Source organism: Cynocephalus volans, chromosome 12, assembly GCF_027409185.1.
Source record: "Cynocephalus volans isolate mCynVol1 chromosome 12, mCynVol1.pri, whole genome shotgun sequence".
NCBI lineage: Eukaryota > Metazoa > Chordata > Mammalia > Dermoptera > Cynocephalidae > Cynocephalus > Cynocephalus volans.
In genome coordinates, this window is record NC_084471.1 from 62,652,985 (window position 1) to 62,669,182 (window position 16,198).

Genomic DNA, 16,198 nt, shown 5'->3' on the forward strand with positions numbered 1-16,198 from the left:
CCCCTCGCCCCCCTTTTTGGAGCCTGGGGTATCAAGACAAAAAGTTTAAACAGTGGTGGAAAGTGGTAGGTTAGGTTAATTCAGTTTACTTTTAGTCGTATTTTCTTCCACTGTTGCTGTTCTCTATAGGGTTGAGAGAAAAGAGAACCTTTCTTGCAGGTGTAATGAACTTTGTCAGCGAAAGTTAAATTTCATAGTTGCAGTTCCAGTTGTCTTTGCATCTGCTACGTGATCTGTAGAGCTTCACAATTTAAAACAAATTTTTAAAAATTTGCCTAATAAAAATACTGTGCCTGGAAAGGAGTCAGAAAAGAAGATAGGGCCGGCCCGTGGCTCACTCGGGAGAGTGCGGTGCTGATAACACCAAGGCCCCGGGTTCGGATCCCATATACGGATGGCTGGTTTGCTCACTGGCTGAGCGTGGTGCTGACAACACCAAGTCAAGGGTTAAGATCCCCTTACCGGTCATCTTTAAAAATAAATAAATAAATAAATAAAATAAAAAAAATAAAAAAGAAAAGAAGATAGCTTCCTTTCTCCTCTAGAATAAAATCAGTCTTCGTAATTACCTAAAGGCCCTAAATCTGTAGCATCCTTTCCCGCCCAATATACACACTGGCCCCCTGGCTGTTCTTGAGCACACCAGGCACACTTCTGCCTCAGGGACCATGCACTTGTTCCGTCTTCTGGATCACCTTTCCTTTATAAAGCTGCATAGCCTGTCTGTCCCCTCACCTTCTTCAGGTCTTTAATCAAATGTCACTCTAACAGTGACATTTCCCTGTTATCTAAATGGCAAAGCCCCTCCCCCACCTACATTTATGTAACTCCCAGTCCCACTTCTGTGCTTTACTTTTCTCTTTACCCCTTATCAACCTATAACATATTGTGTATTTTATTGTCCCCATTACAAAGTAAGCTTCAGGAGGACAGGTATTTTTGTTTGTTAATTGCTGTACCCTTGGCGCTTAAAATCCTCAACAAATTTATTGACAATGGGTAAAGAGTTTTTTTTTTTTTTCTGTTGACTCTTTTTTTTTTTTTTGGTGACCAGTAAGGGGATCGCAACCCTTGGTTTGGTGTCATCCGCACTGCACTCAGCCAGTGAGCACACTGGCCATCCCTATATAGGATCCGAACCCGCGACAGGAGCACCACTGCGCTCCCAGCGCCGCACTCTCCTGAGTGAGCCATGGGGTTGGCCCTCTGTTGACTATCTTGAAGGCTGATAAGAGTTTTTATATTTGAACTCTCTCTTGAATTTCTGGTTATGATTGGTCATCCTTGGAGTTGTGGGATGGGTTTTCACTAGGATTTTGTCTTTGTTGGAAGACATTGAGATGTTTTTTCTGTTGGTTCTTGGGACGTTTCTCTTTTGACAAAGATTTTGTGCTTTCAGGTCATTGAATGAAAGTACTTTGAAAGCAGAGAGGAGGGTGAAATGTGAAGGTTTTTGGTGTTGGTGGTCTTATCTCAGTTCTTATGTGGCTAGAATTTTCACCTACTTCAGGCTCTTTTTTTTTTTTTTTTTTTCCTCTAACCGGTAAGGGGATCGCAACCCTTGGCTTGGTGTTGTCAGCACCATGCTCAGCCAGTGAGCCAACCGTCCATCCCTGTATAGGATCCGAACCCGTGGCCTTGGTGTTATCAGCACTGTACTCTCCCGAGTGAGCCATGGGCCGGCCCACGGTAAGGGGATCTTAACCCTTGGCTTAGTGTTGTCAGCACCACACTCACCCAGTGAGCTAACTGGCCATCCCTATACGGGATCCGAACCCGTGGCCTTGGTGTTATCAGCACCACACTCTCCCAAGTGAGCCACAGACCAGCCTTACTTCAGGCTCTTCCCTTGAGATTTGCTCACATCTCTGCCAGCACAAATATCACCATCCTTACGTCTTTGGCCCCAGAGAGCTGAGCCAGATAGTTCCACTTTGTCTTTTTCAGTAGACTGAAGATATTATTATTTATAATCCTGGCCTTATGCATGAGCCTCCACACTCCATTCACATAGACAGCTGAGCTCAAAAGATATAAGAATGTGTAGCTTACTCTAACGATGGTGTTCAGTTCTGGAGAGAACATTTGATCCTTTTATCACAAATTCATTTTGGGGGCATTTTTAGCAAGTAAATTAATCTATATTAAGTTAGAGGATAAAAGGAGCAGGCCCCTGAGTTCTGTGGATTATTCCTCATTTATTTTTTCCTTTCTCAGATTCTTGGTTGGTGCATTTGTTACCTTCATTGACCTTCTGGCTAGAGTGGCCTGGATGAAATTTCTCTTTGGAGAAGTCCTGGCTACTTTTCTCCAGTTTAGGAAGGCAGAGGGAGTGAAGTGTGCTTTTAACACTTTGTAGGAATGCTGGTGGCAAAGTTAAGGCTTAAACTTTTTATTTTTATTTTTAAAATTTGTAATTTTTTTTTTTTTAACCAAGGCTTAAACATTTGCCAGAACGTTGAAAGCTGCCAGGTTTATGAGAGAACAGTTTATGGGGTGTGAAAGCATTGGTGATCTGGTATGCATCTGACTGGATCTGGATCTGATCTTATTAGTGTAAATAAGCAACAGCATCAGAAATATATTCGTAGTTTTCGTTTTGTGAATAATTTCTAACATTATTTAGGCGGATTGGTAAAAGCTTCAACAAAACTTCTTTGGTCCCCTTTTAAGTCCTTTCACAAAGTTTCCAGGAAGTTTTTCTCAGGCCGCAGAGATACTTAAACATCTCTGTTATATTCTCACCTCTTATTGATAAATACTGGGTACTGACAGTGCTTCAGTGTAGATAACAGTTTTTGAATGACTGCCACGTTATTACTGTGCCACATGTCTTCATGAGCTCGTAAGGAAAACTTTCAGGAAAAAACAGATTTTGAAGAAGGGGAAAAACTTGTTGCATTTTGGTTACATGGTCCCAGTAAGTGCAGAGGAGAGAATTCTATGAAACTTTTTTTTCCTTTAAAGTTTTTTGTGCCTCTTTGTGAAGACTGGATAAGAGACTCTGAGTGTCCCTCTGTGGAATGCATTGCCAGCTTTCAAGTAGAAAAAATAACTGGAGTTATGGCTTGAAAATGTGTGCATGGAATACAGTCAGTGGGTCTAATTTTAGAGAACTTCATAAATAGTGGCCTCAATATTTTCCTTCAGCTGTATCCATCTCACCCTCCGTGTAGAAAACATTCCATTTCACAGTTTTTTAGTGACTTTTATTCTTACCATGATTGCTAATTTAGCAGTGTAGCACCTGTTCTATCTCTCTAGTGAAGTTGGTCTGTCAATAAGTTTGAATTTATTTCTGAAAGCAGATATAGATAGAAGATTTCTTAGCCTTGATCTTTTTTTTTCCTTTTATGTATGTATGTATGTATGTATTTATTTACTTACTTAAACAACAAACATTTATTTCTCACTGTTCTAGAGGCTGGGAAGTCCAAGATCAAGTTGCCCACAGATTCAGTGTCTTGTGAGGACCCTCTTTTGCTGGTTTGTAGATGGCCACCTTCTTGCTGTATTCTCATGTAGCAGAGAGATTCTCTCTCATGTCTCTTCTTTGTTTATTTATTTTAATTTACTAGTGTACAATGTAGTTGGTTTTCGTGTCCCTTTACCAATTCCTACTTTCCCCTCTCCCATCCCCCTCATCAGTATCATATCTGTTCACTTGTCTTAAATTCAAGGAATCGTTGTGATTGTTGTGTCTTCTTCCTCCCACACAATTTGTTTGTTTGTATATTAGCCTTGATCTGTTTTGATTCCTCTTTGAGTTTCCTTAGATTTCCTTAGCATATTTTCTCCAACACTTAAAAAAAAAAAATTGATGTTAAAATCCCTTATTTAGAATAATCTGCAGTGGTTTCATCTTTTTTTACTTGGGCTCTATGAAAAGAAAGATTCTGGGATGCTTCCTGAATCCAGGTGTTCTTTTTGCTCTTCCGCAGGATCTCTTGTGAGTTGTTCAGTCCAGTTGTTTGAGTGTATACTGGAAAATCTATTTCAGCTTTGTAATTTCGACACTTTGTTTCCCAGAGTGCTTTCTAGTACTTTTAAAAGTAGAAAGAACTGATCAAATTGAGAACCCCGTGCTAGAAATGAGAGAAAATGAGAAAAGGTACAGAAGTCTGGGGCAGTCATGTCTCCCAGTAGTCAACACAATTGGGTTTTTTTGCCTGGCCAGTACTGAGATCAAACCCTTGACCTTGGTGCTGTAAGCATCACGTTCTAAACACCTGAGCTAACTGGCCAGACAACTTTGGTATTTTAAAGGGATCATTTTATTCTATTTCTCCTTAGTTTGTTAGCCACAAAAGCATCAAAAATCTTTTTGTTCTCTTTAATTTTTTGTTACTTGTCACATTGTGACTCTTCTAAATTGTCAAAGACTTTTTGATTTTTCATGGGAAAAAATTTTCAGGCCTTTCTGGGTATTTTCTTGAGGAAAAATGAAGCTAGTTGTTAAATGCTCCTGTAAAGTCTGTTCTCTGACTTAGACCAATATTCTGATTCTTCCATTTCTCTATTGGCATTAATAGTATATTTTACAGCTTTCTTTCTTTCTTTTTTTTTTCTTGTTGTTTTTTTTTTTAAAGATGACCGGTAAGGAGATCTTAACCCTTAACTTGGTGTTGTCAGCACCACGTTCACCCAGTGAGCTAACCGGCCACCCTTATATGGGATCTGAACCCTTGGCCTTGATGTTATCAGCACCACACTCTTGAGTGAGCCATGGGCCGGCCCAGCTTTTTTTTTTTTTTTTTTTTTTTTAATGGAGAATTCAAAATCTTTTGCAAGTAATTAAAAACTAGTTTTGCACCTGTACAATCTGTGGGATCTGTGGTCCCAAAAGATCTCAGCTTAAGTACTTATCCTATAGAGCAGGGTTTAAAGGAACTCAGTGTATTTCTAATTGTTATTTGTTGATTGTGAGTCTGTAGAGGCAAGAGAAAGAGGAAAGTTGGTCTGCAGACCAGCCAAGTTCTACCTGTCTTTATCTTTTGGAGGTAATTTTGCTCCTATTTTTAGTCTTGTATACACTTCTTTTCTTTTTCTTTTTCTTTCTTTCTTTTTTTTTTTTAAAGATGACCGGTAAGGGGATCTTAACCCTTGATTTGGTGTTGTCAGCACCGTGCTCTCCCAAGTGAGCCAACCGGCCATCCCTATATAGGGATCTGAAACTGTGGCCTTGGTGTTATCAGCACCACACTCTCCCAAGTGAGCCACAGGCTGGCCCCCACTTCTTTTCTAATGTACAGAATAGAGATAGACCTTTTTTAAAAAATAATTGATTAATTAATTTTTTTTCAAAAAAGTGGCTGGTAAGGGGATCTTATCCCTTGACTTGGTGTTATCAGCACCACGCTCTCCCAAGTGAGCCAACCGGCCATTCCTATATATAGGGATCCGAACCTATGGCCTTGGTGTTATCAGCACCACGCTCTCCCAAGTGAGCCACGGACCGGCTCTAGACCATTTTAACTTTATGAACTAGTTTCCTCTGCTGCTTGATCCATTATCTTTCTTGTGTTAATGCTTTTGGTATATTTCATGTTGATAGCAGGTATTTGTGCTGCAATTTTTATTATTAGTAGTAGTGACCAAAGCCACATTTTATATCTGCAAAGCATTTTTCTCTTTCCTAAAAGCTCTGTGGGCCTTAAAGTGGTGCCACCATTTATATTAAAAGACTAAGTTTTCCAAGAATATGGTTTGTATTTTTGTTGGGGCAGTGTTTTTGTTGCATATGTTAATTGTAAGAATTTATGCATGGTTTTGGCATATGGGCAGCATTATGGGCATTTAGTAATCCTTGATGCCTTGGAAAAGGGAGTTCAGACTTGTGAAAGCTTTTGCAGGTGTAGTAACAGAGAACTAAGATGAAAGTAATCAAGACAGTGACAATCCAAACTTGGATATATTAATATATATAATGGATATATTTGAAATATATTTTTCCCCTGTCCTCACACATTGTACTTCCCCCTTACCCTTCCTTTGTAATTCTGTGGGAAAAGGGAAGAAGAAAATCTAGGACAGTGACCAGCTGATAACTTTAAGAAAACAATGTGTTTGTTCTGCATGAAGTGGTCATTTACTATTTCTTTTTTTATTTTTTAATTTAAAATTTTATTTGTACATATTTGTGGGGTACACTGTGTTTCAATACATGCATATACTATGCATTAATTCTTAGGGCTGATAGCATATCTTTGTACCTGTTAATTCGTCATTTCTCCTTCCCCCGACTCACCCTCCCTTCTTGGCCTCTGGTAACTATTATTCTACTTTCTACTTCTATGAGAACCACTTTTTTTAGATCCCACATATGAGTAAGATCATGTGGTACTTGTTTTTCTGTGCCTAGCTTACTTCACTTAACATGATGGTCTCCAGTTCCATCCATGTTGCTGTAAATGACATTATTTCTTCTTTTTTTTATTAATAGCTGAGTAGTATTCCATTGTGTATATATACCACAGTTTTTATCCATTCATCTGTTGATGGCATTTAGATTGATTCCATCTCTTGGCTATTGTGAATAGTGCTACAATAAACTTGGGGGTGCAGATATCTCTTTGGCATGCTAATTTCCTTTTTGGGGGGATACTTAGCAATGGGACTGCTGGATCATATGGTTCTATTTTTAGTTTTTTTGAGGACCCTCCATATAGTTTTCCATAGTAGCTGTACCAATTTACATTCCCACCAACAATATAGGAAAGTTGCCTTTTCTCTGCATCCTCACCAACATTTGTTATTTTCTGTCTTGTTGATAATAGCCATTCTAACTGGGGCGAGATATCTCATTGTGGTTTTAGTTTGTATTTTCCTGATGATTAGTGATTTTGAGCATTTTTTCATGTGCTTATTGCCCTTTTGTATATCTTCTTTGGAGAAATGTCTGTTCGGGTCCTTTGCCTATTTTTCAGTTGGGTTATTTGGTATTTTTTGCTGTTGAGTTATTTGATTTCCTTATATATTTGGATATTAGCCCCTTGTTTGATGTGTAGTTTGCAAACATTTTGTCCCATTCTGTAGCTTGTCTCTTCACTTTGTTGATAGCATCCCTTGGTGTGCAGAAGCTTTTCAGTTTATACCAGCTGCTGCCACCACACACACACACACACATACACACACACACACACACACACACACACACACACAAACTTTTTCAGATGTAGTACCATTTGTATATTTTTGCTTTAGTAGCGTATGCAATTGTAGTCTTGTGCTGCCCACTCCCTATTCCCCTATGTTTTCTTATAGTAGTTTCATAGTTTTGGGTCTTAAATTTAGATCTTTAATCCATTTTGTGTTGATTTTTGTGTATGCTGAGAGATAGGGATCTTTTTTTTTTTTTTTGGCAGCTGACTGAAAGGGGCGATCTGAACCCTTGACCATAGTGTTATAAGGCTGCTCTCTAACCAGCTAAGCTAATTGGCCAGCCCTGGGGTCTAGTTTCAGTCTTCTGCACATGGATATCCAGTTTTCCCAGCACTGTTTATTGAAGAGATTCTCCTTTCCCCAATGTATATTATTGCACCTTTGTTGTAAATCAGTTGGCTGTAAATTTGTGGGTTTATTTCTGGGGTCTCTATTCTGTTCCATTGTCAATGTGTCATTATGCCAGTCCCATGTTTTGTTTTCTATAGCTTTATAGTATATTTTGAAGTCAGGTAGTGCGATGCCTCCAACTTTGTTCTTTTTGTTTAAGATTGCTTTGGCTTTATGCGGTCTTTTGTGGTTCCATGAAAATTAGGTGTAGTTGATCTAGATGTTGTTTCTTGGTTAATTTTCTGTCTAGATAATCTGTCCTTTGCAGAAAGTGGGTAATTAAAATCCCCAACTATTATCATGTTGGAGTCTATTTCTCCCATTAGGTTTAGTAGTATTTGCTTTATATATCTGGGTGTTCCAGTGTTGGACGTGTATGTATTTGGAATTGTTACATCCTCTTGTTGATTCCTTTATTGTTGTGTAATGATGTTCCTTATCCTTTTTTTACTTTCCTTGACTTGAAGTCTATTTTATCTGATGTTATAAGTATAGCTAGTCATGTTCTTTTTTTATTTCCATTTGCAAGAAATATTTTTTTCCATTCCTTCACTTTCAGTTGATGTGTGTCCCTACAGGTGAAGTGAATTTCTTGTAGGCACCATATTGTTGGTTCTTGTTTTGTAATCCATTCAGCCATTCTGTGTCTTTTTATCGGGGATTATTTATCTATTTATTTTATTTTTAAATTTTTTTCCTATATAATGATGACCAGTCAGGGGATCTCAACCCTTGGCTTCGTGTTGTCAGCACCACACTCAGCCAGTGAGCCAACCGGCCATCCCTATATAGGATCTGAATCCGTGGCCTTGGTGTTATCAGCACCACACCCTCCCAAGTGAGGCACGGGCCAGCCCTTTATCAGGGATTTTAATCCATTAACATTTAGAGTTATTATTGATATATAGGGACTCATTCCTACCATTTTGTTATTTTTTTTCTTGTTGTTTTATAGATCTTTTTTTCCTTTTTTCTGATCTTACTGTCTTCCTTTGTAATTAAGTGGTTTTCTCCAGTAGTATATTTTGATTTCTCTTTATTTATTTTTAATATGTCTGTTATAGGTTTTTGTGTTATGGTTACCACCATGAGCTTTTCAAAAAGCATGTTATAGTTAGATTACTTTAAACTAATAATAACTTGGGCCAGCCCATGGCTCACATGGGAGAGCGTGGTGCTGACAACACCAAGTCAAGGGTTAAGATCCCCTTACCAGTCATCTTTTAAAAAAATTAAAATAAAATAAAAATAAAAAAATAAACTAATAACAACTTAACTTTTACCACTAATAAAAAAGAAAAAACTAGAGCCAACTGTATGCTTTGACATCATTCTCACCCCCTCCCCCTGCTTTTTGACATTTTGTTGTTTCACATTACATCTTTTTTTTTTTTTTTTTTGGTGGCTGGCCTATAGAGGGATCAGAACCTTTGACCTTGGTGTTATAGCACCACACTCTAACTAACTTAGCTAATTGGTCAGCCCTCAAGATACATCTTTTAATGTTGCCTGTGTCTTATGCGATGTTGAGTTTGTCCTTTAGTCTTCATAGTATGGATATAAGTGGTTTATTCACCACCCTTACAACATTGGAGAATTTGGAGATTGTCTGTGTACTTACTTTACTAGTGAGTTTTGTACCTTCATATATTTTCTTTTTCCACTTTAGTGTCATTATCTTTCAGCTTGAAAAACTCTAGCATTTCTTATAAGGCAGGTCTAGTGTTGATGAATTACTTTAGCCTTTGTTTCACTGGGAAAGACTTTATTTCTTCTTCATATTTGAGTGTTAGTTTTGCTGGATACAGAATTCTTCATTGAGTCTTTTTCTTTTCCTTTTTTTCCCCCCCACAAGATGGGGTCTTGCTATGTTGCCCAGGCCAGAGTGCAGTGGCTATTCACAGGCCACTAGACATAAAAAATGTGTTATCTGAACTGAAAAGCTCTGTAGAAAGCCCCAACTACTGACCAGCACAGGAGTTTTTGACCTGCCCTGTTTCTGACCTGGGCCAGTTTACTCCTCCTAAAGCAGCCTGGTGGTCCCCTGCTCCCATGAGGTCACCATATGGTGGCTGAACTAAGTGCAGACACCCAAATGGCATAGCCAACTACAGCTCAGAACTCCCAGGCTCAAGTGCTCCTCCAGCATCAGCCTCCCAAGGTAGCTGGGACTACAGGTGCATGCCACTGCCCTGGCAGTTGATAGTCTCTTTCCTGCAGCACTTTGAGTAGTTCATCCCATTCTCTTCTGGCCTGTAGGGTTTCTACTGAGAAATCCACTGAAAGCCTATTGATGTTCTGTTGAATGTTGTATGTTTCTTTTCTCTTGCTGCTTTCAGTATTCTTTTTGTCTTTGGTTTTTGACGATTTGATTATAATGTATCTTGGGCTATTCTTCTTTGAATTGAATTTGGTGACCTCTGAGCTTCCTATACCTGGATGCTGTCATTGTTCACTGTGCTTGGGACATTTTTAGTCGTTATTTCTTTAGATATACTTTCTTGGTCTCTTCCTTTTTTGTCTCCTCTGGGTATACCAATTATGCAGAAGTTATTTTGCTTGAAGCAGTCCCATAGTTGCTGCAGTTGTTTCCTTTTTTCCTTTCTTTTCTTCCTTTTTTTTTTTTTGGCAGCTGACTGGTATGGGGATCCGAACCCTTGACTTTGGTGTTACAAGGCAGCGCTCTAAACAACTGAGCTAACCAGCCAGCCCCATTTTTTCTTACTCTTTTTCTTTTGCTCCTCTGATTGGATAATTTTGTATGTTTCGTCCTCAAGCTCACTGATTATTTCCTCTGATCAGGGCTGCTGTTGGGGCTTTCTATAGAGCTTTTCAGTTCGGATAATGTATTTTTTATTTCTAGAATTTCTATTTTTAAAAAAATAATTCTATTTCTTTGTCAAATTTTGTGTTCTGCTCCTGGATTGTTTTCCAAATATCATTTAGTTTTCTGTCTTTATTTTCTTGTTACTCCTTGAACATCTTTAAGAGGATTATTCTGAATTTTCTGTCAGATATTTCATAAGTCCACATTCTTCTGAGTCTGTTGTTGATGCTTTGTTGGTTTCTTTTGGTGGTATGACATTTCTTTGTTCTTTTTATTTTTTAGGGGGCAGCTGGCCAGTACAGGTGTCTGAACCCTTGATCTTGGTGTTACAAGGCTGCGCTCCAACCAACTGAATTAACCGGCAGCCCTCTTTGTTCTTTCTTGATTCTTGTGTCTTTAAGTTGATGCCTGGGCATTGGAGAAGACGGCTGTCTTTTCCCAGTTTTGTAGGTGCTCTTTAGTGCTGTTAGACTTTTACTGCTCAATATCAGAAGTTTGTCTCTGGTCTGTGTTTTTTTTCCATTTTGTGATGGATTAGTAGCAACCACTTCCACTTAAGCAGTGCCCTGGAACTAATTTGCTGTTGTGTAGTTAATTCCCAGATAGGGGAAACTTCCTGTGGGGACTGGAAGTTGTACTCTGTGCCTGAGCAGAATTGCTATCGTACTGTTGTTTCGCAGACTGGGAAAATCATTTTATGTGGACCAGATTTTAAATGTTGGCCTTTTAGTTACTTCCAGGTCATATGGGGTTACCACAGTCACAACTGGGCTGTGTGGAAATTCCAGCCTGGGACTGATTTATTCCTGCAAACTCTGAACCCTGTTGCATTGACTGGTTCTGCTGTGTGGCACCTGTGTTGATTAGAAGGCAGATCAGCTGCTGATGCTGTTCCCCAATGCACCCCTGGTGAGTCAGCCTTCCCCACCTCCCAGTGCTGTAAATGTTTCCTGTGTGGCAGGCCTCACATGAGTCCCCTGTGAAGACTCACCGACCTAGGTGATTCCTTCCTTCTTTCAAATGCAGCCTCTCCCTCTTATATGGGTGCAGGGGAAGTTTGCAAGCAGCTTTGCTGGCCTGGGAAATTGAATGGTGCACTCCAAAGTGATTTTTTTTTTTTTTTTTTTTTTGCCAGTGGCTACAGTAGCCTTCTCCCCTAAAGACTCCAAGTAGCTTCACGCAAAGGGCACTGCTGCAGCTCTGCTGTCAAAGGGCACTGCTGCAGCTCTGCTGTCTTTTGGTAGCTGGTCTGTGTGCTCCATGAGCAGCTGGAGCTAGGTCTGATTGGGGTATTCCCTCTTCTTGCTCTCTGCCTCTTTCCACACTTTCACAGACTCTCCTCTTCCCTCAAGTTCCAGTGATTACAAGATGGCAGATTTTGTGTTTTAGTAGTTATAAGCTGATCTTTTGTAAGCAGTGAGCGACGCGGGATTGTCTATTCCACTATCTTGGTGATGTCACTTCCCTGATTGTCACTTACTGTTTCTAATGGTATTGCTGGAGGCAGGTCCTAGCAGCCATCAAAATCATTGGGAAGAACATGGTGGACCTTGTTAAATCTAATGGACCCTTTTTCATCCTTGTCTCATTTTGTTTTTCTGCAGCATTTGGTACTGCTGATCCCTGTCCTTGAAATGTTTTAGTGACACTCTGCTTTCTTTTCCACTTGCATTCCTGGCTCTTTTTCTCCTGCCCTTCCCTTAAATGTTTGTTTTCTTGAAGGTTTTTGTTGTATTCTCCCTCTTTACCTCTGGTTCTTAAACCTGGTGGCATAAACATCTCTTAGAGAATTTGTTAAGAGCATGGCTTAGAAAACCCTTCATGATCTGTCCCCTGCCAGCCTCTCTGAGTTAACTTGTACCATACTTTCCTCCTCTTCTTATGCTCTAGTCACAATGGTTTTTTTCTGCCCCAGGGTCTTGGCACTTGTAATTCTTTCTGCCTGGTATGCTCTTCTATGAGATCTTTACCTCTTCTTACCATTCAAGCCTCAGCTCAAATGATTCCTTCATAGACCTTCCCTGACCACCTTACCCAAAATAGTCAACTTTCCTTTCCTGACTACTTTACCCCGAATAGTAAACTTTCCCTTCCCTGACCACTTTACCCAAAATGTCAGCATTCCCTTTGTGCCTGTATTAGTCCATTTCTGTTGCTTATAACAAAATACCCAAAACTGGATGATTTATAAAGAAAAACACAATTTATTGCTTACAGTTTCTGAGGCTGGGAAGTCAAAAGTCCATCTGGTGGTGGCGACAGTGACTCAGGGGTCTCACATAGCAAGATGGTGGAAGCAAAGAATAGAGAGGGAGAAAGAGACTCTCCTCTTCTTTTAAAGCCCTCGGGACCACACCCCTGACCACCATTTTTAATCCATTCACTACTGCATGGTCCTACAATCCAATCACCTCTTCAAGGCTCTACCTTTCAATTCCAATAATAGGATTTCCCACGCTCTTAACAGTCACAGTTGGGGCTAAGTTTCTAATACATAAAACTTGGGGGACACAATTCAGGCTTCAATGAGTTTTGGAGGGACATAATTCAGTCCACTATAGTGTCTTATCTCATTCCAGTCTTTTATTATCTCCATAGCACTTATCACTATCTTAAGTTCTCTTTTTTTATTGTCTGTAATCTGATTCACATTTAGAACTTAAAACTTATGAGAACAGGGACCTTGTTTATTTTATTAACTTCTGTATTCCTGGTGCCTAAAATAGTCCCTCCTTGTACATTTATCAAATGAATGAATGGAATTTGAGTTTCTGAGTCCTGCATCCCAGAGATTTTGATTTAGTAGGCTGGGATGGAGCTTCAGAATTTCTATTTTAACAAACATTCCAAGTGTTTCTGTTGTCTCTGGTTAGTTGTCTTGGATGACATTTTGTAAAGCACAGCTAGCTCTACACAGTCTGACAGTCTCATCAACTCTTCACTAAGCATCTCTTACTACAAGCTGAGATTTTGTTTCTCTGTCTCCAGCCCTGATCTCTCACCTGAGCTCTAGGCTAATTTATTCACTGGTCTCTTGACCATCTCCATTTGGCAGTCACACAGCACCTCAAATTCAACATGACCAAAGCCAAATAATTTTTCCGTGGAAGTCATTTCTTCCTTCTGAGTTTTTCCTGTGAATGATACCACCTAGGTGTATAAGCCAGGAACCTGGATGTTATACTTGAGTCTTCTCTTTCTTACCCTTTAACATCCAGTAATCATAAAGTTGTGTAGATTCTTTTTTTAAAAAAGATGACCAGTAAGGGGATCTTAACCCTTGACTTGGTGTTGTCAGCACCACTGAACTAACCGGCCCATCCCTATATAGGGATCTGAACCTGTGGCCTTGGTGTTATCAGCACCACACTCTACCAAGTGAGCCATGAGCCGGCACAAGTTGTGTAGATCCTAATCTCCTCAATCTCTCTTGAATCTTTCCATCTCTCCATCATCTCTCATCTGGACAGCTGCAATGGCGTTTAACTGGCCTCCTGCTCTTTCCAGTTTTTCATTTAGTTCTGTACCATTCAGCCAAAGAAAATTAAAATGTTCTCTTGCTTCAAACCCTCCCCGCACCCCCTTTTTGTCCTGCAATTCACATTAATTAAAACTCTTTAGTGTTTTTTTCTTGCTTCCAGTACAAAGGCTAGGCTTTTTTTGATTTTAATGTTTTTTTTTTTTTTTTTTAATAAATCTGGTCACTTTACCTCACCTGCCTTTTATTTTGCTGTTTTTCCTTTGCTCTCAAGGTTAGGTTTCAGCTGCAGATGAATTACTTGTTCTTTCACCATTCCTGTTCTCTAACCTTGCTGCCTCTGAATCCATCATTGTTTCTCCCTGAACATCTCTAACCTCAAAACCACCATCACAACAAAAGTCATCACTGGTTTAGGTATCATGTTCTGGAATGCTTTCAGGGCATTTAAAACCTCTCACCTTGTCTGCCTCTTTTGAACCAGTTTCCACGGAGCTGGGTTCCTGTTTGTCTTCACCTTACCATACTTTGCTCTGTACATTCCATTCTGAGTTTCTGCTCACACTGAATTTACTAGCAGTGTGATCTCTCTAGTGCCAAAAGAGCTCTGCAGAGCATGTGATTTTTGTCTTATTCCTCTACCAGCTGTAAGGAAAAGAGAAAGAAAGAAAGAAACTAAATGGTTTGAGGCATATATGTTCTAGAAGTGTATGTTCCACATTGTGATCTTGTTTTGCTCCTCCTGGCTATACCCAAGAGAGATCATTGTTCTTGAGTCTTGATTTGGGCCAGAGCTATATTAAGGCCAATAGCTGAAAACCTGAACTAAGTTTTTGCCCTTGCTGCCTGTACCATCAAAGTTTTACCTTTCTCATTATTGTAGTATCTTCAACCTTATGTTTATTATCCTCCTTTCCAATTTTCTTTATTTTCCCTTCATTCTTGTGTTTTACTTTCCATACTAGTAGTATTTTTAACTATGAAGACATGAGAAAACTAAGAGGGTTTGCACTTGGAGTATTTTCTCTGAATGGTAGTGCAGAAATATTTTTTCTTTCATTTTAATCAAATGAGTATGATGGTTGAAAAATTAAGTTGATTTAGGGCCAGCCCGTGGCTCACGTAGGAGAGAGTGGTGCTGATAACACCAGGGCCATGGGTTCGGATCCGTATATAGGGATGGCCGGTTAGCTCACTTGGGAGAGGGTGGTGCTGACAACACCAAGTCAAGGGTTAAGATCCCCTTACCGGTCATCTTTAAAAAAAAAAAAAAAAATTAAGTAGATTTGACCAGTAAGGCAGCAGGACTTGAAAGAATACAAATCTGTTTAGTTTTTGCATAGGCTTTGTGTGAGAGTGAGTAGGAAAAACACACTCAGTTCAGTTTCCTCCCACTATACTCTCACAACATGCTTCTGACACCACTTGCGTGAGGGTTTCTCTCCGCCAGCAAGCAAGCAGTCAGTTCTGCAGCTAACAGCTGCAATTGAATTGAACTCCAATTCAATTCTGACACTATCTACCTGAAGATAGCTTCAGATCCCACAGGTTGAGGGCTTAGTCTCCAAGACTCCTCCGTCCCTTCAGATGCCAATCACAAACCCCAAGTTATTTTACCTTTGCTTCTGACCAATAAACACTGACCATAAATCAGTGTTCCCAGACTCCTCTTTGATTTTGATTAACTTGCTACTGTGGCTCACAGAAGTCACAAAACACTTACATTTACTGGTTTATTATACAAAGATGAAGAAATTCATAGTGCGAGGTATGGGGGAAAGGGCATGGACCTTCTATGAACCTACACATGTTCAGCTATCTGGAAACTCTTCGAACCCTGTTCCTCTGGGTTTTTATGGAGGCTTCATTACATAGGCATGATTGATTAAATTATTGGCCATTGGCAATCAAATTAACCTTCACCCCCGCCTTCCCTCCCTGGAGTTTGAAGGGTGGGGCTGAAAGTCTTTCCTGTGACCAGTCCCCATCCTGAAGCTACCTAGGGGCTGCCAGCCGTCAGCCAACTCATTAGCATGAGGAAAGACACTCATCACTTTGGAGATTTTAAGAACTTTAGGGGTTGTATGCCAGGAAAGGGAAAGGGACTGGAATGGATGAAGACCAAATACATACGGTATTATTACAGGGAGTAAAATCAGAGCTGAATGATTAAAACCTAAAGAAAAAATAAAAGCTGAAAAACAAAACAAGTGATTAAAACTGAATTTTTAACCCTGTTCGAAGTTCTCTGAGGCTTTGCTGTGTTACTTAGTCACATTGACTGCTGAATCAGTGTCTTTATGTGTTAAATGGAGTTGATGGTCTGTTTTCTTTTAGGGGAG

The 16,198-nt window shown here is 39.7% G+C and overlaps 1 protein-coding gene across 16 annotated transcripts in view; it reads left to right on the forward strand.

Moving 5' to 3' along the window:
• The window catches only part of R3HDM2 (R3H domain containing 2), a 147,513-nt gene that overhangs the window by 1,213 nt on the left and 130,102 nt on the right, over positions 1–16,198 (forward strand). For 3 of the 16 annotated variants that reach the window (XM_063076270.1, XM_063076268.1, XM_063076271.1), the window contains exon 2: positions 3,422–3,486. The exons of the other annotated variants lie outside the window; for them this stretch is intronic. The gene's annotated coding sequence lies outside the window, so the exon portion shown is untranslated. The remainder of the gene's footprint in view (positions 1–3,421; positions 3,487–16,198) is intronic. 16 annotated transcript variants of the gene reach the window in all.